The sequence below is a fragment of the Zalophus californianus genome, chromosome 3, assembly GCF_009762305.2.
Source record: "Zalophus californianus isolate mZalCal1 chromosome 3, mZalCal1.pri.v2, whole genome shotgun sequence".
In the NCBI taxonomy this organism is placed as follows: domain Eukaryota; kingdom Metazoa; phylum Chordata; class Mammalia; order Carnivora; family Otariidae; genus Zalophus; species Zalophus californianus.
The window spans coordinates 74,574,632-74,601,024 of record NC_045597.1 but is presented as its reverse complement, the minus strand read 5'-3'; the positions used below and the strand labels follow the sequence as shown (position 1 = coordinate 74,601,024).

Sequence of the window (26,393 nt, the reverse complement as noted above, 5' to 3'; positions counted from 1 at the left end):
AAACGCTTTCTAGGGTAGATTCAGCAAGTATTAAATCTTTGTTACTGTTTTATCCACATATGTTCTATTAAAGTATTTATAAAGGGATCACCAAGATTTTTATTGAATTTAAATAGATTTTTAAAAAGATTTATTTGTTTATTGGGGGGGTGTAGGATAGGAGGAGAGGGAAAGAGTCTTAAGCAGACTCTGAGTGGAGCTCAAGACCCTGAGATCATGACCTGAGCTGAAACCAAGAGTCCACGCTCAACTGACTGCACCACCTGTATTTAAATTCAGGTGCCGCTGAATTTATTATTTTTGTGTGAAAAATTGATACAGAAGCTCTTGTCTGATAGCGTTCTTGTGTGAATCATCAATGTTCAGTTCATTGTGGGCAGTAATAAAACCTTAAATGTATGTGTGTTGAATCTATGAACTGAGCAGTTCAGTTGAATATACCTGTAATATACTTGGCTTTTTGTTTTTCTGCCCTTTAGCTATTTACTGTGATTTCTTGATGTTAATTTCAGAGCTTATTCCAGGATAGGGAGTTGGAATTATACAGGAATTCACATACCTTATTAGCTTTCTTGCTTAAACTAATTAAGAAAACTAGTTCTGGGATTGGAACTCCCTCAATGAAATTGTTGAAATGTGAAATTTGAATTTAAGACTTTCTTGAAGACTTGAATGCACTTTACTTACTGTTATTGAAATTTTTTTTTCAGTTTTAATTTTGACTGCTGTACTATTGATATCTGAGCCAAAGTGGTGATGCTACCTGAGGGGAATTTCTGCAGCCCGTAAGTCAACAGTTATACGGTAAGAATGTGTGCCTCTTACCTTTAAAGCCATTTAATTTCTGTAACATTATAGTTCAGAATTCTAATTTGAAATAGAATACTATAAAATATTCTAATATTTCAAAATATTACATATTAATATATTTTAATATGTAAATATTAACAGCAGATAATATTTTAGAGCTTTAGATCCTAATCAACAGTTCAAGAATTTGAAAGAGAAAAAATATAACTTGATATATTCATTTCATATTAATTTTTGTGTGAAAAACAAATATGGCTATATAGTTTATGACTTATTAAACTGGGGTCTAATTTTTCCTTCCTACATATTTTGCCCATTTACTTTTTATTTCTTGGGGTTTAACTGGTTCTTTATTATCTGATTTTTGTTAATAATGAATGGATATGAACAGTCAAGATGATAAAACTTAAGCCTAGGTGGATTTTACTACAGCTTACTCTGAACTGAGGTGATGTTGATTCCAACAGTGGCTGAAATGAGGTTTTGAATTATTTAGAGATTTAAATTATGTATATTGCTTTATCTTCAAGGAATTAATTCAAGAGTAATGAGACATGGCCAAACCAGTAAGGCAGGTTACTCCTTTGAGCTTCATTTTCCTTGTACAAAATGTCTATCATTTGTTTTATAGAGTTGTAAAAATCAAATGAGATGCTCTTTGTGAAATTGTCTTTTTCTTCCTTTTATTTATTTTTTTGGAAGAGTAGAAGGGAAAATGACAAGTCTCTTGATTTTGAGGTGGGTTTTAGAGAGAACATAATGCTCTTAATATCCTTTAGAGGAAAGGATGCTGGATGACTTAATCTTTAGTTCTGTCTCTCCTTGGCTGTGGGCAAATCATTTCATTAATTTACTATCAGAAAATTGAATTTGATTTTCATACTTGCACTTTACAGGTAATTTTTCAGGAATATGTCTGTATTTTTTGACTATAATGAAACTAAGCTAGAAATCATTATCAGATTATCTGTGAAATCTCCAGATATTTTGAAATTAAATACCACATTCTAAAAGTCCCATGGGTCAAAGAGGAAGTCACAAGGGAAATTAGAAAATATTTTGAATTGAATGAAAATGAAAATACAACATATCCAAATTTAAGAGATGCACCTAAAGCTGTACTTCCGGGGGAAATTTATAATGTTAAATGATTATAATAGGAAATAGAAGTTTTGAAACAATAATCTAAACCTTCACCTTAAGAAATTAGAGGGCAAAGAGCAAATTAAGCCCAGAACAAGCAGAGAAGCAGTTACCAAAGATAGGAGCAGAAATCATTGAAATAGAAAACAGAAAAACTGTAGGAAAAAAAATCAGTGAAACCAAAAGCTGAGTTTCTTTAATGAGATCAATAAAATTGATCTACCTGTAGTTGCCCTAATCAGGAAAAAAAGGAGAAGGCAACAATTTCTAGTATCAGAAAAGAGAGACCATCAGTATAGATTCTACAAAAGGAAGTTAAAGGGAATATTATGATAACTTAGATAAATGGACAGATTTCATCAAATTCACAAGGCATTTAATTTGATTTCCATGCTTTCACTTTACAGGTATTTTTTCAGGAATATGTCTGTTTTTTGACTATAACGAAAATAAGCTAGAAATCAGTATCAGATTATATGTGAAATCTACAAATATTTTGAAATTAAACATCACATTCTAAAAATCCTTTTAGAAGGAGTGGATAACATGCATAGCTCTTTATTCAAGAAATTGAATTTGTAGTTAAACACCCCCTCCCCCCAGAAACCTCTAAGCCCAAATGGACTCACTGGTGAATTCTACCAACTTACTAAGAAAGAAATAAAACCAATTATATACAAAAATCTTCAGAAAATAGAAGGAAGAGAACACTGATTTATTTTAGGAGGCCATTATTACTCTGATATAAAAAAACAAAGGTATTTCTCAACAGAATACTAGCAACTTGAATAAAGTTTATATAAAAAGTATAATACATCATGCTAAAGTGCCATTTATTCCAGAAATGCAGGATTGTTTCTTCATTTGAAGATGAGTTGTATAATTCACAATATCAACAAACTACACAGAATTCTTCAAACCTGTATGATCATCTCAGTAGGCTTATTAGAAAGAGCATTTAACAATATTCATCATTTATTCACGATAAAAACTCAGAAAAGTAGGAGCTTTCTCAACTTGATAAGAGGTATCTATGAAAGACCTCCAGCTAGTAATTATAATAATTGGTGGAAGACTTAATGTTTTTGCCTAGCATTGGGAATAAGGAAGGATGGTCACTCACTGTTCTTACTCAGAATTATCCTAGTCAGCACAGTAAAGCAAAAAAGGAAACACAAGGCATATAGATACAGAAGGAAGAAAAATTAAAGTCCCATGGCAAGGGACCTGAGAAATGAGCTTTTTAGCCTTCTAGTCTCTGATATAGGGAAGGAGACAGTGGAGGTGGGAATAAATGTTGAATGCCTGTAGACAGTATCTACTACATTTGGATTTCTGTGGTTATGATCTGAAAATCATGAGAGCAAGGCCACGTGTATATGACTTGTGGGTTTCAGTTACTGTTTTCTCTAAAGTTAAAAGTTAGCAAAATCTCTTGGGAGAGTCTTAGTTCAGCATTTCTTCTTTGTGCTAACATAACCAGAAAGCTTTGTGTAGTACTTAAAAGTTATGCATTGGTTTAAACTTCACTAAATAGCTCTTGTTTTTTGATTTAAAGAAAAAGGCTATTTGAAACAATGCTAAGATGTCCTTTTAAATTCTAAGAGGGCATACAAAATTACTTGTTAAATCTGTTAAAACTATCATATATCTTTGGATGAGATAACATTTTTTCATATGCTTGTTGTCTATATCTTGGAATGCATTGACATGTTTTGTATAATAATGTAAGCCACATATTATGCCTGTTGATTTCTGCTAAATAATTTCCATACACATATTTTTATGATGTCTGGTGGGTAAGAATTGAGGAAACCCTGAGTCCTTGTCCCAGTTGCCTGGGACAGTTGTATGGCAAGCTAGTGTTTCTCCGGATGGTGTGACTGGAATCATACCTAAGTCTCTTGCAATCAAATAGTTTCTCAGCCTCAGTGGAATGCTTACAAATGTAAACAGATACATAGTTTAATAGTTGTGTGCATTTCCGTATTAATTGTATTTGACCCGTGAACAGTGCAGCGGTTAGGAGCTCTGACCCCCACACAGTCAAAGCCACTTACAACATTTGACTCCCCCAAACTTAACTACTGATAGCCTTGACTAGAAGCCTTACCAATAACACAAACAGTCGATTAACACATAGTTTGTATATTATATGTAATGTATACTGTATTCTTATAGTAAATTAGAGAAACGAAGATGTTACTAAGAAAATCATAAGGAAGAGAAAATACCTTTACAATACTGTACTGTACTAATGGAAAAAAATCCACTTATAAGTGGACCTGTGCGGTTTGAACCCATGTTGTTCCAGGGTTAGCTGTACATGTTACTGACCATATCAGTTGATGCTAGATACTAGGTATGGCAGAGTAGTGGTATAGTAGAGGGAATGTAAGTTTAGTAGTTAACAGAAAATCTTGAGTTCAAATGCTAAAAACATACAGGCTTAAGCTTTTGAGCAAAATCACTTAAATCCTTGATCCTCATTTCCCTCATCTCCAAAAGGAGGATAATCTTGACGAACTGCTGAAAACATTAAAAATAATACTCAGAGCTTCTAGCAGACAGTGGTGATGCTAGCAGCCCAAATGGTGATGCTAATAGAGGATCTTAGTTGCAGAAATGTTATAACACTCTGGTATCTGACAGAGCTGGTTTTGAATTGGGTTGGAAGAATTAATATTTTTAAAATATCTATACTACACAAAGCAATCTACAGATTCAGGGCAAACCCTGTCAAGATTCCAATGGTATTTTTTACAGAAATAGAACCTAATTTTAAAATTTGTATGGAACCACAAAAGATCCTGTCTGGATAGCCAAAGCAGTCTTGAGAAAGAACAAAGCCAGAGGCATCATGCCCTCTGATTTCAAACTATATTACAAAGCAATAGTAACTAAAACATCATGGTCTTAGTGTAAAAGCAGACACATAGATCAGTGGAATAGAATAGAGAGCCCAGAAATAAATCCATGCATATACAGTTTATGACAGAGCAGCTAAGAATATACAATGAGACAGTCTCTTCAATAAATGGTGTTGGGAAAACTGGACAGCTACATACAAAAGAATGAAACTGGACCACTACCTCTACAGCATACACGAAAATTAACTCAAAATGGATTAAAGACTTGAATATAAGACCTGAATCCATAAAAGTTCTACAAGAAAGTATAGGTGGTCTGGGCGATGATGTTTTGGATCTGAATTCCAAAAGCAAGGGCAACAAAAGCAAAAATAAGTGGGACTACATCAGAGTTTTAAAAAGCTTCTGCACAGCAAAGGAAATCATCAGCAAAATGAAAAGGCAAACTACCGAAGGGGAGAAAATATTTGCAACTCATATCTCTGATAAGGGGTTAATATCCAAGATATATAAAAAACTCATACAACTCAGTAGCAAGAAAAATCTGATTAAAAAGGGGCAGAAAATCTGAATAGATGTTTTTTCAAAGAAGACATTGGAAGGGCAGCAGGTACATAAAAAGATGCTCAATATCACTGATTATCAGGGAAATTTAAATCAAAACCACAATGAGATATCCCTTCACACCTATTAGAATGGCTATTATCGAAAAGACAGTAAGTGTTGGTGACAATATAGAAAAGGTGCACTGTTGGTGGGAGTGTAAATTGGGGCAACCACTGTGGAAAACAGTATGGAGTTCCTCAAAAAGTTACAAGTAGAACTGCCATATGATTCAGCAGTTCCACTTCTGGGTATTTATCCAAGGAAAACAAAAACACTAAATTGAAAAATTATCTGTACCTCCATGTTCATTGCAGCATTATTTTCAATAGACAAGATATACAAACAGCTTAAGTGTCCATCAGTGGATAAATGGATAAAGAAGATATATGGTATATGGAAACCATAATGGAATACTATTCAACCATAAAAAAGAATAAAATCTTGCCATTTGAGGGAACATGGATGGACTTTGAGGACATTATGCTAAGTGAAATAAATCAAAGAAAGACAAATGCTGTGATTTCACTTATATGAAGAATTAAAACAAACAAACCAAGGTTATAGATACATAGAACCGATTGATGGGTGCCAGAGGTGGAGAGTGGAAGGTGGGAGAAATGGGTGAAGGGTTTAGAAGATACAGACTTTCAAATACAAAATAAAGAAGTCCTGGGGATGTAATGTACAACATGGTGACTCTAGTTAATAATATTGTATTGCATATTTGGAAATTGTTAAAACAGAGTATATCTTAAAAGTCCTCGTTACAAGAAAAAAAATTGTTGTAACTATATATGGCAATGAATGTTACCTTGTGATGCTCATTTTTATATACAAATTTCAAATCGCTATGATGTACACCTGCAACTAATACAGTTGACCCTTGAATAACACAGGTGCGAAAATCTGCATATAACTTTTGACTGTTTAAAAACTTCACTAATAGCCTTTTGTTGACTGGAAGCCTTACTGATAACATAAGCAGTTGAGTAACACAACTTTGTATGTTGTCTGTATCAGAAACTGTATTCTTACAATAAGGTGAGTGAGAGAAAAGTCAGTATTACTAGGAAAATCATAAGGAGAGAATACATTTACAGTATTGTACCATATTTATAAACAAAAACAAAAACAAAAACCCATGTATAAATGGACCTGTTCAAACCCATGTTGTCCGAGGGTCAACTATATAATGTTAGACCTCAATTAAAAAAAAAAAAAAAGATTGGCATCTGACAGAATCAGTTTTGAATTTAAATTCTTATACTTTACTAGTGTTTTTACCTTGGATAAGATACTTTTTGAGCCCTGATCTCTTTAGCTGTTAAGTGGGCACCATACCAGCCTGTTAAGTTGTATGTAGGACATAAATGACATAATGTATATAAATACTTACATGCGCAAGTGTTCCCATTTGTCATCTTTAACTGGTTCACTACCATTAGCTTTATGATTTGGTTTCTTTGGTCGATTTTTTATAAAGTTCCCTAGAAACCCAGCCTGATCCTTTTGATGATGCTCATGATTTACTTGCTGGAATACGTTCAGAAGAATGGAGTTGATAGGACGCCAGACTTGATGTTTTGAGACCAAGGACATAGTTGCAAATTTGAGAAATTTTACTCTCTCATATTTCTCTTCATGCTTTCATGGCTCAGACAGTTGGGAATAGTTAACGAAAACAGCCATTTAATTGATCTTAACTTTCTTTCATGAGCACAGTTTCTAGTTGCCAAAAATATTGCCATCAGGATGCTTTTTGTTTCTAAAAACACGGAAACTCATGTTTAGTAGCATGTATGCTAGAGAACAGTTGCTAGATTCCACAGCTTTATTGTTATTTTAATTTTATTTCATTTTAATTACGTGCATTCATGTGAAATGGCCAACATTTGGCTGTTTTTACCCATAAAAATGGTAATTTCATATGGTTCAACTTGATATTCTGGGGTCTGGTGACAATGTTTTCCTCACACACTTGGCAAATCATCTAATTTTGTGTCTTATAATTTGTTGTTTCCTCTAAGAACTTAAGAAGTTTTAATGCATTTCGGATTTTGTAAATTTATTTGGTGAATGTCATTCTCAAAGATGCAAAAGTAAGTTAGAGAAAAATATGTAATACTTTTTTCTTAACAAAAAGAGGAGATGCTGACTAATTTTTGAGAAGACTTTTAATTTATGGTTAACTGGATAATTGGAAACAAAAACTAGAGCTTGTTGAGACTTAAACCTTGAGGTCATAGGTGCTATCAGATAAATTCTGAGTACCTAAAAATTCTTTTTGAATTTTTAAAGTTCTTTGAGATCAGCGTTCTTCTGAAAGTCATGTCTCTAGCAAGTGTTAAAATGCTGTTGATGTTTTTAGCTTCTGAGTGTTTACTGACGTATTTTATATTATAAAAACAATGCCTTTTAGCTTAATTTAACATTCTGTTTGTAAAATGTATCTAGTTCACATGTTTGTTACACTTTGGAGCTGACGATTTGAGTTTTGTTTAAAAGGGCATTAATTTAACAAATACTTCGTGTGGATTAGAAGTAGTAATATGGTGGTAAACAGTGTAGGAGCTTTTCATGTTCATCACAGTGTGGTACTGATTAATGGCTTCTTCGTCTCGCTGTCCCGTTAAAGTGAAAAGGGAGGTGGTTCAATTTTTTTTTTTTTAATTTGTCAAGGAAGCATTTATTTGTTTAATAGGAGTAACATGTAGCATCTGTGTTCCACTTTGTGGCGTTCTGTGGGTCTGTAGGTGGGCCTTCTCTTCGCAGCCCTTTGAGGTAAGCGGGCGGGTGTGATGGCTGCCATAAGGACGTGGGTTTAGTGGGACTTACATGGCGGCACCAGGCCTCAGCTCTTGAGCATTGAGGGTTTCCACCTGCTGCTCCGTCTGCTTCCCTGCTCTGAAAGACTGTTTCCAGTGGCACACTCCCTGCTGAGGTTGGCAGGTTCAGAGCCCCTTAGGGTGAGGGAATTGTGTAGGAGGAAAACTTGCCTTAGGGAACCGAGCTCATTGCTGTTTATGATGCCATTAACTGGCCCTTTGTAAATACTGTTGGAGCAGTGGCCTGTCTCCGTGCTAAATTTATCCTGTATGTCTGTCTCTTCCGCGGTGATACCTAGTCCTGTGTCTGTGGCTCGCAATAGAGTCATCTAGGCTAGGCCATCATGTTAGAATCTAAGTAGTCAAGAAATGTTCAGTGATCTCCCAGTTAATTTTCTATCCTCATTTCTTGTCCATCTCCGCTGATCCATTTTTTGAAGTTTTATGGAGGCATAATTGACATACAGTAAACTACGACTATAAGTTCTGGCATGTGCACACACTCATGAAGCCATCACCATCATCAAGAAAGTGAACATGCCATTACCCACAGAAGTTTCCTCATGGCCCTTTGTCATCCCTCCCTCGTGTCGGTTCCCCATCTCCAGGGCCACCACTGATCTGCTTCTGTCTCTGTAGATGAGTTTGCATTTCCTAGAATGCAAAGGAATTGTAAAGGAAGAACACTCTGTGATGTGTCTCCTGTACTATAAATTCTTCACACAACACTACTTCATTTCTGACACCAGACGTGTGGATTTTCCACATATCAGGCAATTTGACACCAGCTGGGTGTCCTGCAGTTTAACTCAGTTCTGACCTTTATCTCCCTGGGAGACAGCATGAGATCCCATAGGTTAAGGGTTCTGTCCCATAAGACTGCCCCCCACCCCCAACCGGCCCAACTTCATTCTCAAGCCCGGACTGTTCCCTGCGCTTCCAACTGGCTCTAAATTGGGAGTTTCCATACCCCCTTCTTGGGTTTTATTAACTAGCTTGAGTGGCTTACAGAACACTGGTTTGCTTACTAGATTACTAGCTTATTACAAAATATTTTAAAGGATATGGTTGAACAGCCAAAGGTCTGGCAGAACACGTGAGTTTTTGTCCCCGGGGAGTTTGGGATACACCACTCTCCCAACATATGAATGCATTCTGGTTCACCAACCTGGAAGCTCTGTCCTTTTGGGTTTTTATGGAGGCTTTATTACATAGGTATGATTAATTAAATCATTGACCCGTGGTGATGGAACTCAATCAAGTCCTTCCCTCTTCCCCAAAGTTGGGAGTGGGTGGGACTGAAAGTTCCAACCCTCTGATCACATGGTGGGTTCCCCTGGCGACCAGCCCCCATCCTTAGTGGCTTTCCTAAAGTCACCTCAGTAACATACTCAGGTGAGGTTGAGAGGGATTTGTTACAAATATCAAAATCATAGCTCTTATCACTTAGGAAATTTCAAGGATTTTAGGAGCTCTGTGCCAGAAATAGGGATGAAAACCAAATATATATTTCTTATTATAAATCACAGTATCACAGTTATGTAAAAGGAATATCCTCTTTATACAGTATATATGCTTTTTTGGTCTGGTTTTTATTCAGCATAATTCCCTTGAGATTCATTAATAATGTTACACGATCAGTAATTCATCCCACGTTATTGCTGATTAGTTGAGTTTATCTGTTCACCTTTGGTGGATTTGGGGATTGTTTCTAATTTTGGCTCATTTTGGCTACTATAAATAAAGCTGTATGAACATTCATGTGCAAATCTGCATGTGGGCATATGCTTTTATTCCTTTTGCATAAATACCTAGGAGTGAAATGGCTGGATCGTATGATAAGTGTGTTTAACTTTTTAAGAAACTGCCAAACTGTTTTCAAAAGCGATTGTGTTATTTTCCATTTTCTTCAGCAGGGTGTGAGAGTTCCATTTGCCCCACATCCTTACCAACAATTGGTATGGTCAGTCTTTTTAAGGTTGGCTATTCTCAAAGGTATGTGGTGGTATCTCATTGTGGTTTTAATTTGTACCTCCTTCACAATGAATGGTGTTGAGCATCTTTCAGGCACTCATTTACTTACCATCAGTCTGTCCTCTGTGAAGCGTCTATTCAAAACTTTTGTGCATATATTTAATTGAACAGTTTGCTTTATTATTGAGTTTTGAGAGTTCCTTATGTATTCTGCATATAAGACCTTTAGTAGGTATGTGATTTGTACTTCTGTCCATTTTATTAGAAATTTTTAACCTTTTATTCCAGAATGTAACTTTGGGGAGTGATGTGGGATTCATTTATATTCTTATGTTTGGCACTTTCCCCAGTCTGCCCTCCCAAGAGGCACGACCTCCTTGACATCCTCGTCACTTTTTTTCTGTCTTTTCTTCCCCTTTATGTCAACATACTCGGTCTGTATTGTCTTTCCTTCAGACCAGCTTCTGAGCCAGCTGTACACGAGTTAATCCCTTCCAGGGTGTAGCCCTCTCTTCAGGGCAGAAATGATTTTTAGTTATTATTGAATGTGTTTGTCGACTCTGGGATGGTCAGTGCATTGTTTCTTGAGTCTGGAGATGTGCCATTCTAGTGTTGCTCAGCATCGGGTTGGCCTGGCCTCAAGTACTTTGTCAGAAGTCTGGTCAGAAGCCAGAGTAAGGGTTCAGAATCAAAGATAGAGACAGACTTACCAACCTCCCCTAGTTACTAAATGTTGTTTATTTTTAATTTAATTCACTCTGCTTACTGTATGGTTTCAATTTTTTGAAATTCATTCACTTTTTTTGGTGTAAATTCATGGCCAACGTTTTCATATGTTTGAAAAGAATACATTCTTGCATTGTTATGTACAGATTTTTGAAGTACTATCAGTTAAAATTTGCTAATTGTATAGTTCAAAATACGAGTTTTTTTTGGTTTCTGAAAGAAGTATGTTGGCATTGTGTACAAAAAAAGGATAATAAAAGTTCTCAATATGAAACGTGCATTTGCCTTCATTTATTTTATTGCTTTTCACTTGAGTTTCTCTCGGGTCTTACAGTAATATTGCTGTACCTGCCCCCTTTTTGTTGTCTCTTCATTTTCAGCCTTCCTGCTTATTTCATTTTGGATGTGCTCTTGAATATTCAGCTTTTTTTAAAAAACTGAGTTGGTGTGTTGCTTTTTTTTTTTTTTAACAGATTCATGTACAGTTGATCTTTGAACCACATAGGTTTGAACTGCGTGGGTCCACTTCTATGTGAATTTTTTTTAATATCATAGAGTACTTTAACTATTTTCTCTTCCGTATGTCTTTCTTAATATTTTCTTTTCTCTAGCTTTATTGTAAGAATACAGTTTATAATACATAAAAAATAACATACGAAGTATGTTAATTGACTTTATGTTATTGGTAAGGCTTCTGGTCAACAGTAGGCTATTAGTCGTTAAGTTTTTGGGGAGTCCAAAGTTGTATGCAGATTTCTGACAGCACGGGGGGTGGTGGGGCCCCTAACCCTCATGTTGCTCCAGGGTCAACTGTAGTGGATAAAAACAGTGACCCTGGGTCCATACTGCCTGCCTTTGAATTTAGGCTTTGCCATTAACTGTTACGAGGTGGTAGTCAAGTCTACCTAACTGTGGGTGCTTCAGTTTCTTCTCTGCAAAAGGGAAGTATTAATAAATAGTTTCTACCTCAGTTTGTAAGAATTAAATGAGTTAGTATATTTAAAACACATAATAATGCCTGGCACATTATGTAAGTCTTAGCCATTATACTAATAGATGAGTTCATGCATGAACATTCATTAAAATTATGCAGAAGGTCACTATTAGTGCTTTTTATTTCATTAAAATTTTTTTAAAATCCATTTCCTGCCCAGTGCTGAGTTTATTACAGTTTTTTTCTGTAATAGTTTTGTTATTGATACATCAAGTATTTTTTAGTTGTTTGCACTAAATTAAAATAATTACACATATAATACATGAATATATATATATTTTTTGAAAACTTGGAACACATTTGAGATTAACGTGCTCTTTGACTCTCATGTCCATCCATCCCCGTAGAGGTAATCACTGTTATGAACTTGGGATGTTTTCTTCCAAACCTTTGGTAGGCATACCTGTATATACACACATACAGGGAATATGTAGTCACTTTTGCACAAATGCTTTTTTCATTCATCACTGTATTTTAGAGATCACTCCATATTTATTTACCTTGTTGCTTTTGATAGCTGTCTTTCCCTCTAGTAGTCATTTCCAGTTTTTTACTACAGCGGTGATGCAGTGAACATTATTGTACATGAACCCTTGTGCACAAGTGAGAGTATTTCTCTCAGAAGAATAGAGACAGAAATGGTAGGTCAAGGATATGATATTCTTAGTTTTATTAGATATAATCCTTTGGAAAGACAATTTACCATTATTTACCCGTCCATCAACTAACTCTACTATTTACCTTTCTAATACTTGATAGACACACTTAAATTTTCCCAATATGGTAAGGGAGAAATAGTAATTCTTGTGGTTCCACTATCCTGATTGCTAGAGAGATGGGGCATCTTATTATCTCTGGGTTGGTTGCTCTTTGTATTTTTCTGTTGTGAATTGTCTAGATCTTCCCATTATGGTTCTCCAGCCACACACACTGATGGCCACATCCTCTCTGTCCTGTGTTTGGTTTATTATGTCCTTTCATCTGATCCTTCTGCATTTTAACTTTTGGAGAGTATCTATCATTTATAGTTCTCTCATGTTATTGCATATATTTTAAGTGTAGGTCTTTTTTCTCATTTCTGGGGATTTGAAACCTAAGGAGAAGCCTAGACAGGATGTTCTGCTTATACTCCTCCCCTAGACTTGTTTCTCTTTCTTCAGTCTTTCTGTTCAAATTATATAGCTTTTGAAATGATTTCCTATAAAGAGTTAATCATGTACACGCGTGTGCGCACACGCGTGTGCACGCACGCACACACCCTAGTTCTTATAAATGTTTCATTTTGATTGAGAGATTTATTTAGTATTGCTAGGGCCTAAAGAAGAACAGTAAGTTACATGTAACCCAAGTCGAGGGAAAGAAGATGGTCCCTTTCTCTTGTCCCAAAGATTATGTTAAACTGCAGTTTTCTTTACCGTACCCACACACAACAGCATTTCTCTGATTCTCCTTAGAGACTGGGTATATACTCATAGTCTTATACACACAACTTTCTGGCCAGTGTCAAATGGGATTTGAGTTACCAAGTGTCATGCTGAATCATGCTCAGTAGAAATGTAGGTGGAATGCTTCTCTGGCCTGGGAAGTAGGATGGGACACAAATACCTGGCTTTCTAGAATGCTTAACCAAAAGCCAGCCACTTATAAAAACTCATGTATATCAAAAATATGAAACAGAATAAGATGAGAAGATCTAACACTTATGCATATAGCAACAAGGCAGCATCAGGAGTTGGGGGACCAGACAAAACCACCTATTTAGTACAATAGTAAGGTATCTTCTATAAACGGAACTTTGGAAATGTAGATCAACTTCTTCCTTTCATGATTGGAGTCGACCACTCACAGTAGATGGTCAGGTGCTTGGTTCAGTGTTGGGAGGGTAGCAGGAAGGAGAGGGAATAGAAACATCGTATGAGAAGTCAAGGCTTACTTGGGTACCAGGGCAGAGAATTTTTGCTGCCTTGGCTGCCTTTATATACTGATAAAACACAGAAATGAAGTAGCCTTGGCTTGTTGGCATATTTACAAATGTGGCTTATGGGGGAACATTTACAAATGGGAATGTGGTGGGCAGAGCACCAGCCGAGTCAGAGATTGAGCTTCTAATGTCTCCTCAGTCCTTGGCAAATCTCCATAATGCAGGTGATTTAGGATCTCTTTGTCTTGATCTCTGATGACAAAATGAAGAAGTTAGTCAAATCTCCCAGGTTCCATTTATCTAAAAAAGTTTATTAAATAGCTGGTTTTGTGTGGCTGGTCAAAACAGGGAAGGAAAATAGTTCCTGGCAAAAGCATCTTCAAGGTTCCTAGAGTAGTAACATGAATCAGGATGAATTTGCACAACAAAGAAACAGAAAACAGATGTATGCTCAAATATAAAATATATTCTGTAATTTCAAATGTACCAAGTATCTGGTTATATGGACAGCAGGGCCTTATAAAGAGACTTGGAAACGGAAGACAAATATATTTTTAAAACATTTCACATCTAATAAGAATTTAGTAATTTATTTAAATTAAAAAATCCAGACTATAGAAGCATAAGAATCAATTTAGGTAAGTGTAGTTAAATAGAAATAAATGGTGGAAGGTGCTAGAACAGAGGCTTTTTTTTTTTTTTTGAGCACTCATCACCCTCCCCTATGATACCCAGGAGAGAAGAGCAGAGGAAAGAGACCCCAGGATTGTTCTTAGTGACTGTTCTTTGCCAGGATCCCCACTCTGCTTCTCTATATTCTCACTTAGGACAGATTGCTTTTCGTCACTTATACTGGCTTTGAGGTTTCTCCCGTCAGCAGAGAAACTGCAAGACAGGAGCCAATGGGGAAAACCTTGGTGGGGAGAAATCTCAACCTAGACATCGAATCTCTGCCTTTTCAGTTAGACCCACATATCACCTTCCACTTGAAGTGTCTTTCAGAGTGCCTGTTTGTAGCCCACAAAAGGCAAATGATCACTTCTTATCTCAGAATGCCCTCCAGAAATAGGTACTTGACAGGTTTCAGGTATATCACATTATTCTGCAGACATGAATCTGCTGCTTTTCCCTGGGATACTTGCTTAGTTATTGAGGCTGCTTAGCAATTTTTAAAAGTGATGGAATGCTTCCCGTAAACCTTGAGTAAGGACCTCCATTTTCCCATCCGCTATGCTTAATGAGTGCAGCTCCCATGTGCCAGGCATGGTGCTGCAGGGTCTGTGATGCTGTGTCCCCCTCCCCCACCCACCACTGAGTCTTTCTAATTAATTTAATTTAATTTGATTTAATTTAATTTAATTTCCTAGGTATGAGAAATACCTACAATGTAGTGCTTGTCACACTGGGTTGTAACTTAATTTATATGTCTATGTCTCTCACTAAACCATTAATTCCTTGAGTAAAGGGATTGTGTCTTTTTTTTTTAAGATTTTATATCTTTGTGAGAGAGAATGAGCGGGGGGAGAGGGAGAAGCAGACTCCCCACTGAGCAGGGAGCCCGATGCAGACTCGATCCCAGGACTCTGGGATCGTGACCTGAGCTGAAGGCAGATGCTTAACCGAATGAGCCACCCAGGTGCCCCTAAAGGAATTGTGTCTTATTTTTGTCTACTCTTCCTGTTGACACTGGCTAAAGAATAGTAAAAATGCACTGTTTGGAGAGCAGATGACTCCAGTATGATAGTTTTCTGAAAGGCAGTGGAATATCCAACTGAAAGGACAAAACAAAGCTTATCGGAGCTGGAGGGAACGGAGGGAGCAAATCTGTTTTTCTTAAGAGGAAACTGAGGCCCACCTTGACTGTGACACTTGCACAAGGTCATGCGGTGTTAGTGACAGAACTGGGACCACAAGCCAGGTCCACCTGTTCCTACTCCAGTGTTGTTTCACTGTACCTTCCTGTGTCTCATCATGTGGAAACATACAGACCGTGTTCTGAAGAGCAAAATGTAGTCATTCATCCCAGTGAAACGCTAGTGATTAAACCTCACCCAGTTTCCCCCCCTTCACCCCACCCTTCCCAGCTTTGATCTAAAGCTTAGCTAAAAGAGGAGGTAAGGCAGTATAGCTCTAGAAGATAATGTAACAGCTTGGGAGTTGAGGAATCCTAGGCTCTTCCATTGGCTGTGGGAATGTAATATTAGTGGCGAATATCTCTTGGGAAATGTCAGTAGGCAAGCAGCGTGCCATGAGACTGGGGTGCACAGACATGGCCCTTGCCCCACGGGAAGTATGGTGGGAAGTCGGAGCAAGGGCTTGGCAGCACCATGTCACTCGGTTCTGTATGAGCGTGGGGCCAGGACCACCTCTGCCTGGGTCCCTCTTGAGTACAAAACTCGCACATAGAAGTCAACATGATTAAAAAGCCGGACATCTGCAGTGCGCACGTGTGTAGTTTGGTGTGTGTAGTCTAGTCCGTACCGCGTGATTTAGTCTTGCCTCACACCGCACTTTGATTCCTGGCATGCGGCAGTCAGAGCAAAGGTTACAGCGCACCAAGAATAGAAAAGACAGAATCATTAACACTGTCAGGTTCTGCAGGTGGTGCATGCTCTCAGAACTCACAGGATGGTCTTTATGGCTGCAGAGTGAAGAAGGGAACCCATCCCCAAATCTGTTCGTTCAATTTTGTACACTCAACTTTCTCTATCAGTAATATCGTTTTAAAATATCTCATAAAGACTTAATGCAGTTAATAGAAGTTACTCTGCATCCAGTCAGCCCTTCCTACAATTGCAGTATAAGCTGGGGAATGATCACAGTGGTGAGTTTCAATTTAATTTATACTGCCCATTGCAGTATATCCCATGCATGAATGTGATCTCTTATCCATACTAAGTGTTATTCCTTTCTTTCCAAAAGAGTTTGCTCACTTTGGGGTCTGTGCATGCATATACTTAGAGTACACTCAAATGTTCAATCCTCAAGAATATCACTTTGCTTTCTTTTCCCTTTGTGAATGTAGCTAGCTGTTTAAAGTCTTAACAAAAGAGGAAGCGGATATGTTCATCTTGTTCTTACCATGATGGCAGAGAGTTTGTCTTCCAGTTAGGATGTAAGAAGTTGCAAATGAGCATTGCTTCCATCGGTAAGAAAGAGAAGAAGCCATTGGTCTGTAAAGTAATAACTTTTCTTGAATTGCAGAGAGTAACAAGCCCTCCTGAGGAGAGCAGGACATTTAAGCTATTTTGTGTTTTGCAGAGCGTGGGAGGAACAGGTAACTGCCATAGAAGTGGCGTTTAAAATGAGTTCTTAAAGGTTGAATGTGAGTTAACACATCCCTTTAGAATAACCAGGAGCCCAGATACAAGCGGGGGTTCACACTCACAAGCTCTTTTCTGCAGGTCTCTACCAAGTGCTCCTAAGAAAGATGAGTGGCAAGCCTGGAGACTAGACAGGACCCCATTGGTGGTACAGCCGTGTGGGAGATGACCATACTAGGGGACTGGCAGGATGTAAGGTCTGTTATCCCACCCCTTCTCTCCTTTGACACAGAAGTTGTGGGGAGGGCAGCAGATCCTCTAGCACCCAGGACCCAGGCAAATATTACTGCTTCTGGAGGAAGGCTAGGAAACCCTTTTGTCCACCCTTTGTAACCAGCGAAGATCTGCTTCTGGGACCAAGCATAGTAGCAAAAGCAGAACAACCTCTTAGCCCCCCGATCTTTCACTAATAGAAAACAGAGTTCTGCTTATGTTGCATGAGGAGCAGAAAACTCTTATGCCCAAGACAGGGACAAATACAAGGTGGAGTCTAGCTGCCATGGGAAAGAAAGGCACAGATGCTGAGGAGGCCTGCTCTGAGGTCCAGGTCCATAGGCCCTTCCTGAGATATAGGCTGGACCAGAAGAGCCAAGAACTTTCCCTTCCCCAACCATGAACCTCACATCTAGAAACAAAATAACAGTACCCCTCTCCTGGAAGGTGAGAATGTGGAGAGGGACTCCTCTATGACACAGGTGTGAAGGGACTGCTGGGTGGAGCAGGAACACTAAGAAAAATCTGACATTTGAAACCCCACACCAGGTACAAGGTAGCAGCCCATTGCTGGGGGATTTTGATGCTCTGCTACATTAGGTAACAGTAGGTTGATTCAAATCCTCTGTAGTAAAGGCATGCTGGAAGACCACGCAAGCTCATTTCCAGGCAGAAATACTGTTTGCCTAAGTTGCTAGTGTTCTACAAATGATATCCAGCATTGAGCAAAAAAAAAATTATGCCACAAAAGGCAAGAAAAACAACTTATTGTCAGGAGATAACACTATCAACAGGAACAGGCTCAGAGATAATCCAGAAGTGGGAACTATCAGAGACTTTAAAATAACTGTGATTAATGTATTAAAGGATGTAGTAGAAAAGGTGGACAATATGCGTGGACTTGTAGAGAATATCAACAGAGAGAGGAAGACTATTTTTTATTTTAATTTTTTTTAAGATTTTTTATTTGACACAGAAGGGGAGAGAGAGAGAGAGAGAGAGAGAGCGAGCACAAGCAGGGGGAGTGGCAGGCAGGGGAGAGGCAAGCTCCCTGCTGAGCAAGGAGCCCAATGTGGGACTCAGTCCCAGGACCCTGGGATCATGACCTGAGCCGAAAGCAGACACTTAACCGACTGAGCCACCCAGGCGCCCCAACTATTTTTTAAAAAGAGAGTTAAATGGAAACTACTGGAAACAAAAACACATGAGTTGGGTTTGTTAGCAAACTGGGCATAGCTGAGGAAAGAATCAGCTAATTGAAGCTTAAGTCAACAATATAAAATGAAATTATTGGATCATGTGGTATTTCTGTTTTTTAATTTTTTGAGGAACCTCCATACTGTTTTCCGTAGCGGCTGCACCAGTTTGCATTGCCACCAGTGGTGCGCAGGGTTCCTTTTTCTCCACATCCTCACCAACACTTGTCATTTCCATATAATGGGAAAAAATATATATATATATATAATGGAATGCTGCTCAGCCATATATTTGGATGAGATCTTGCCATTTGCAATGACATGGACGGACCTAGAGGGTATTATGCTAAGTGAAGTAAGTCAGACAGAGAAAGACAAATACCATATGATTTCACTTACATGTGGAGTCTAAAAAACAAACAAAAAGCAAAAACATACCCATAGATACAGAGAACAAACTGATGGTTGCCAGAGGGGAGGAGGGTTGGGTAACATGGATGAAGGGGAGTGAGAGGTAGAGGCTTCTAGCTGTGGAATGAATAAGTTACTGGAATAAAAGGTGCAGCATAGGGAATATAGTCAATGGTATTGTAATAGTGTTGTATGGTGACAGATGGGAGCTCCACTTGTGATGAACACCACATCATGTACAGAGTTGTAGAATCACTATGTTGTACACCTGAAATGTGTGTCAACTATACTCGAGAAAAAATAAACATAAAATGAAACCTAGAAAGAGGGAGGGAAAGAGAAAAGGAGAGTATATAAGACTGCCCTCCCGTGTTTTTCTTCTACTCTCAGTCCTCTACTACACATACAACACTTCGCTTCTCATACCAGATGTATGGCTTTCCCACACATCAGGCAATTCTCTGTTATGTCAGCCTGGTCTCCGATAATTCTATTCAGTTCTAACACTAACTAGAGTTGGTGCGGATCCCACAGTTTAAGGGCTCAGTCCCACAAGACGGCTCTCACTTCAGATGACAGTTGCACGTCCTAGGTTATCACCTGAACTCCTGACCAACTGGCTATAAATCAGGGTTCCCACAACCCCTTCTTTTGGTTTGATCATTTGCTAACACAGCTCACAGAAATCAAGAGAAATAGTTACATTTACCAGTTTATTATATCATAAAGAATATCCTAAAGGATATAGATAAATAGCCTAATGAAGAAGTATATAGGATGAAGTCTGGAAGGGTCCCAAATGCAGGAGCTTCTGTGCCCACGGAGTTGGGGTTTGCCACCCTCCTAATACATGGATGTGTTCATGGAAGATCTCCAAACCCATACTTTGGGGATTCTTATGGAGGCTTCATCACATTGATTGATTATTCCATTTCCCGTTCTTCTGCCCTCTCTGAAAAATAGGGGAATAGGGCATGGGGCTGAAAGTTCCAAGCTTCTATAAAATTGGGGGAAAATATTACGTATCTTATTTTAGGAATGAATGTTATACTTATATTAAAATTAAAGTAATAATACCATTAGTATGTTACTTTTTTTTTTTTTTTTTTTTGCCCCACACACATTTTCATGTGAGCCTCTGAACAAGCTGTAAGGCAGGCAGGGAAGGTGTAATTAGCACACACAGGGACTTGGGGTTAATTTGTTAAGGTAATACATAAATCAGAGTAGAGTGTACCTTTATGCTCTATATTCAACATTGCCTTCCCCATTTTTACCCACTTGATCCATTTTTTCACGAAACCTCGTCACCAGTTGATGTGTGTTACTGCTTACTGTTCAGAGTTTGAGGACCACATCGGGGAGGGTTAGAGGAACAGGGAAGCGTGACCTGTTGCAATGATGGAGGGAGAGGCAGAGCTCAGGCTGGGGGTTTGTAAGGGCGTCCTCACAAGTGATACATATGAAGTGAAATGAGCTATTCGAGTTGCTGCAAACTCATACAAATGCTGGCTAAAGCCTGAGTGTGTGTGCATGTGTGTGTGGTTTTTGTGTTTTTTTGTTTGTTTTTTAGATTTTATTTATTTATTTGAGAGAGAGGGCATGAGAGTAAGAGCCCAAGCAGCGGGGGAGGGGCTGAGCAGGGAGCCCAGTGCGGGACTCGATCCCAGGACTCCAGGATCATGACCTGAGCCTAAGGCAGACACCTAAGGGACTGAATCACCCAGGCGCCCCCCATGTATGTGTTTTTAATAATGCCATACTGAAAAGAACACATTGGCAGCCCATCCATGGGTGTTAGAAGCTGAGGGTGTCGAGAGGGGGAAGGACACCGGAACAGGGGCTGGAGGCTAGGTTCTAATGATACCCAGGATGTGGAAATGTGTCTTGGGCAGGCTGAAGTAGCGAGCTGGAACTGAATCCTCTCAATGAATGCTGGGATGTTCAGAGGGTTGTCAGATCCCTTAAAAATTGAATAGAAAAACTGCTCACCAACCTAGAGAAATGGCTTGCCATCAGCCTGGGGCTCCAGAAGTAAGAAAAAACCTTGAACTCTCGGTGAGAACTTAGAACCCCAGTTCTGTGCCGGGGTCTCAGTAGAAGCAAACACAAAATTGCCCTGTAAGACAACTTTCCTGAAATGAGGTACAGAGAACAAACCCCCACTGTGAGAAGTAAGTTAGCAGTAATGAGTTAGATACTCCAGGAAATCAGCGGGTGCAGCGTATATGGGCAGCATGCATGCACAGGAATTAGCGCACTAAGGTAGGTAGATGATTGAGTTATCCAGATCCCCGAAGCAGACAAGATGGGTGTCAGCTGGCCTCCACACATGCTCCTCCCTGCCCCTTGTGTAAACACAGCCCTTTCTCCTGCTCACAGTCAGCTTCCTCTGCCTTTATGGGGGCCTCCTCTTCACTTTTGGTCCCTGGCCCAATGAGTCCACAGTACTGTCCAGAGCCAGAACGTGGAGTTCAGTGGGACCCTGACCATACCCCTGCCAAGAATGAGCCGTTTGCTGACTCGGACCTCTAGCCCTGCAGAGTCCAGTGGTGCAGGGATGGAAGCACAGAACCCCTCAGTGGGCTTTTTGCAGTGATGGTAAGTAGGGTCATTCCTGCTTCTACCCCTTGGCTCCTAAACCTTTGTGTAATTCTTTGCTTTGATGGCATGGCCTGACTTCAGAATCCCAGAGGCATGCATTTGATTTTCCCTGGGAGCTTGCCAGGGGCTCTGTATGTGCCTTTTCCCATTACGAACACGGTCTGCACCATCCGGGGTTGCTGGGTCATACGGCCCAAACATCTAGGTTGCTTGTGCCGAGCCTGGCCCTGCGACAGACTCTTTTCTTGCTCTGGGCCACACTCAAAGCTGGCAGCTGCTGTGTCACCCAGTCTCTGGCCCTGTTGCCCCCAGGACCCAACCTAACAGGCACTGTGCTTCCTTCTCTGTGGATTTGTCTTTTACTTAGGAGGGGCTATCCCAGCATGCCCTTACCGCCACACCCCTAGAAGCTTCACCAGAGTTGCCAGACCCAGAACCTTCGTCGAGTTTATCTCCCACACTCCAGAAGCGTGTGTCTTACGAGGGCCTCCAGAGCATAGCCACGCACCACTTCCCCAGTCAGCATGCTGTCAGTCTCCCTCCCCAGGCCTGGCACTGGGCACCCACTTGACATCTGTAAAGGGACGTGTGCCATTAGTAGTACACCTGCCGACTGGTGGGGCCGAGGCCTCTGCATGGTGTGCTGAGGTGTTTGGACTCAGCATCATTGTGAGCATCCATCAGAAGTCCCCGTTCCAGTTGTTAGGATCCCTGAAAGTCACAGCTTGGGCCTGCATAATAATAGAGTGCTTTGACTGAGCATTCAAAAAGTCTGAGCTCCAGAGCTGTCACGGTTAGGTCCGCAGTTCCATTACAGGTCATGACGAGGACCTGTTTATACCCACCAGGAAGGCTCGAATGTTCCCGCACTTAGCTATTAACTGCTTGTTAATAACTTTCAGGACCTCATTGCCCTTATGCAGGCCACCAGCGCACGCTAACAGTAACTAGCCAACTCTGCTGTTTTTGTACGTGTTTTTCCTTCTTTGTCTTCCAGGGGTCTGCATTATTATGCCCGTCATGGCATTTCTCTGTACCAGGTCAGTTTCTGGGTCACTTACAACAGAAATCTGTCACAAGTGCACCACAGTCTTGTGGCAGGGCTCTCCATGCCCATCCTTCCAGACCGTCTCCTCGTCGCCTGCAGGGCGGTCTGTGCACAAGTTCCAAATCCCTGTCTTACCACTTGTTTTCCCAGACCACTCTTGCAGCCACTTGTATTCGTCTGGGTCCTCGGGAGACAGCCCTCAGGATGGGATCACACCTGTGAGGATTTGGTTAGGGGGAACTGCCTGTGTGGCAGGAAACAGAGGAAGCGAGAAAAGGCTAAAAGAGCCATTAAACTGTGAGGCAAGTCTGACCCCCATTGAAGAGGGGGGGGTTGAGTGGAAGCATCCTCTCCTTGTTGGCCATGCCATCTGAGGGAGATTGGGCAAAGCCCTGGGATGCCCTTGTCTGTCTCTTGTCTTTGCCAGTTTGTTACTTCATTCTAATCTCTTGCTGCTGACTAACCTTGCCGATCTCCATTTCCTGTGGTGGAAGAGTTACCCATTCCTGCCGTTCAAGAGAGCAGCTGCTGAGCGGGCTGTGGGGGTTCCACTTCCGAATTCCCAGGGAAAGGCTCTGGCCTGGTTTCAGCCGCAGCTGGAATCTAGTTCACGGTTATGTGAACCAGGTTGTCTCTCTCTAAACTGAAACATTTCCCAGAAAAGTTGGACAGACTGCAGGTTTAATAGTGATACCTTATGTAACCTCTAATAATCCTCACAAATTTGATTAGTTATCTTTGATTTTTTTTTTTTTTAGCATACAGAATAACTTTAAAGAATGATCTGGATGGGTCATAGTTCTTCCAGTGAAGGAATTGAGAGGCATACTTGTCTTATTTGTTGGTGACTAACTGGGTTCGTTCATTACATGTCTCTTTTTGTCATTGCAAAGCATTTTCACGAGTAATGACTGACCCAACATTTTCTCCTTTACCTCTACCCTGCTGTTCAATTTATTCAAAACTGGATTAGTGTCAGAAAAAATAAAGGCCATCTGGGGAAAAATACACGTGTTAGAGTATTTCGCACTGAATTGGAAAGCCATAAAAGCCATTGGTAGGTAATTAGGACTTTAAAAAGGAGCTACAAAACAATTTTTCTAAAATTCGGAAGAGAGTAGCATGGCCTCCCTCTGTTGTCATTTGTATTTAGACAAGTGTGGGAGTGCCAAATAGATGCATAATGATCGTGAGAAATGAAGGCTCAGGTTAATTAGAGCTGAAATGCTGCAACAACGCAGACGAATACCCAAGGAGAAGGCCAGATCGAGACGTGTCTGTGTATGCATGTGGGTGTGTGTGCAACTGGCAGACGGTTTTTCAGTGCTCAGGCCGTGTTGGGGAACCGTGAAAGTCAGTGTGGAAAACACAGAACTTGTAGACTCAGTCCCAGAGTTCAGAAAGCTTAGAGGCCACCCTGGGAGAAAGTCCTAGCCTGGTACCAGGCACATAGACTCCCGCAGGTTGCCTGGAATGGTCAGCGGGGACACTGATGAACAGCTGCCGTGGTGCCTCCTGGGAATCCTTCTCAGACTTCCTGTTGTTTTAATGTAATATAGTACAGTAACAGAAGAGGTGACATACGGTGAGGCCAACAGATTGGGCGGTGGCTGCCAATGAAAAGATAAGTGTTGCAGGTCCCAAGACTGAGGGGTATGCCACATCATGAGGGGGCCACATGGGGAAGCACCAGGTTCGAGGAGTATCTGGAAACAGAGGGAGCGCCAGAGGGAAATGGGGGCAAGAGCCTTTATTGTGGTTTCTGTGGGAAGGGATGGGTGAGGCGGGCCAAGCAGGTTTAGGATTTGCTGAGTAATTACAGCAGGCTTTGGGGCATAATATTGTCCCTAGATGTCTGGTCCCTGGCACTGGGACGCTTAGGGCAGGCGGACAATGGCCTGGGGTGTGAGAGCAGAGATGTGGGCTCTGGGTTGGTGGGTTTGCATATGAAAGGTGAGCGCCTGGGTGAGTTTTGCTAGCTCTAGGAATTGGCTTAATTCTGGGAGGAGCAGTCTGTCCAGTCCAGGGACCTCCGTCTGCCTCCAAGATGTCAAAGTATCAGAAATACAGGTACAAAAGACAGGGTTAATACACCTCTACAGAGTGAAGCTTTTCTCTCTTGTGTCCTAATAACATCTTCAGCAAGCCTCTGGGTCAGCACCTTCAGTGGGGCTGCCAGGGACCCCCGGGGCCTCCCGGTACCCACAGCGTTAAGTCAGCAGTTCACTGTGTGACACGAGAGGGGGATGTCTTAAATATGAAATGGAAGGACTTGGCCGGGGTGGGTGGGCTTTCAGAGCAGGGTATGAGCCCTTCCAACTGAGAACGTCAGGAAAGTCTTGTGTGCATTTTCGAGCCTCCCTGTGTGGCAAGGAGCCTGTGCTAGCTCCTACCTGTGCCCTAATGAATGATGGGCATATCTGATATTGGGGAACTACCCAGTCCAGGGAAAGAGGGGAGGAAGGTATCAACTAGCTGTGGCCAGGTTTGGGACATGCCGGTGGGACCTCTGTGTGATACGTGTATCATTAAATTTGTATGTGTTTGAATAATTGTAGGTCCCAAGAAATGTGGGTGGTAAGCTGGGGAGGTGCTGTACTGGCAAGTTTTCTGGGCATGTCCGCGGCCTAAAAATATGGGAAAAGAGTGACATTTATCCTGAATAAATACAAAATGAATGTGGAATGGGGGAATATTATATGCATAGCCTTCAGCTCCTGAATCTTATATTTACCCCGAACTCTTACAAATCCCTCTTTTGAGAAATGATTTAAAAGCTAATTCATGCTTGGGCCAGTTTCACAAACCAGCATTACAGGCAGACCACCCATGAATTCAGATTCTTGTAGAACATCCAGTTCAGTAGCTTACCTGCGCAGTCTCTAGAAGTGTTTGCCATTGTACCCCTCCCCCCATGTCGCTCTGTGCTGCTTTGTAGACATCATGGGCTTTGTTGCTTAATTTTCTTCTCCATTTCATGGCGCGAGTCCCTGTTGATCAGTTTTCAGTATTTTTCTTTCCACACTCTATGCTTTTATTAAGTTTATCAATGATATTTTTTTCCTTATGACGAATTCTAGTTTTCTAGTTCATGCTATTGTGATTAGTTACCATCCTGTTGTTCTAAAGGATTCTCCCAGAAAGTCATGACAACTCACAGTAAATCTTACATTTTTGCCTTGAGACTTGGAGATCTAGAATTTGCGTATTTTAGCACTCCTTCCTTAAGTGTGTCCTTTTTCTTTCACATAATTTTTATACAACTGTTGTTATCTATTTTCTTTGGTCTAGCCTTATCATCTGCTAAGTAAACTGTTGCTTTTTTATTATAATAGGAATAATAACATTATAGCAACATGTAAGATATCATAAAACTAATATAGTCAGTCACATTTTTTGAATACCAAAAGCCAGGCTATTCTAAATGATTTATATAGTAATAACTCATTAGATTCTCACTCTCTAAGGTAGGTACTGCTATTATCCCCGTTTTACAACGGGGAAACAGAGGCACAGGGAGGTGAAGTGATGTGCTATAGGCAATATACCTAAGTCAATGGATGAAGTAGGATTTGAATCTGAAAATATGGTTAGTATATTGAACTATCACCTTCATGGACATTAGACAGAAATAGTCAAAAACATTGGATAATTGAACAGAAATTTTCCCACTTTTGCCTTCCTTTGTTTCATTCTCCACATTACCACAGGACCCTTATTCACCCTTCA

At 40.1% G+C, this 26,393-nt stretch overlaps 1 protein-coding gene across 2 annotated transcripts in view; it reads left to right on the top strand.

The window, feature by feature from the left end:
* WASF3 (WASP family member 3) overlaps window positions 1-26,393 on the top strand; it is a 133,257-nt gene that overhangs the window by 56,218 nt on the left and 50,646 nt on the right. For both annotated transcript variants that reach the window (XM_027590820.2, XM_027590819.2), the window contains exon 2: window positions 711-804. The gene's annotated coding sequence lies outside the window, so the exon portion shown is untranslated. The remainder of the gene's footprint in view (window positions 1-710; window positions 805-26,393) is intronic.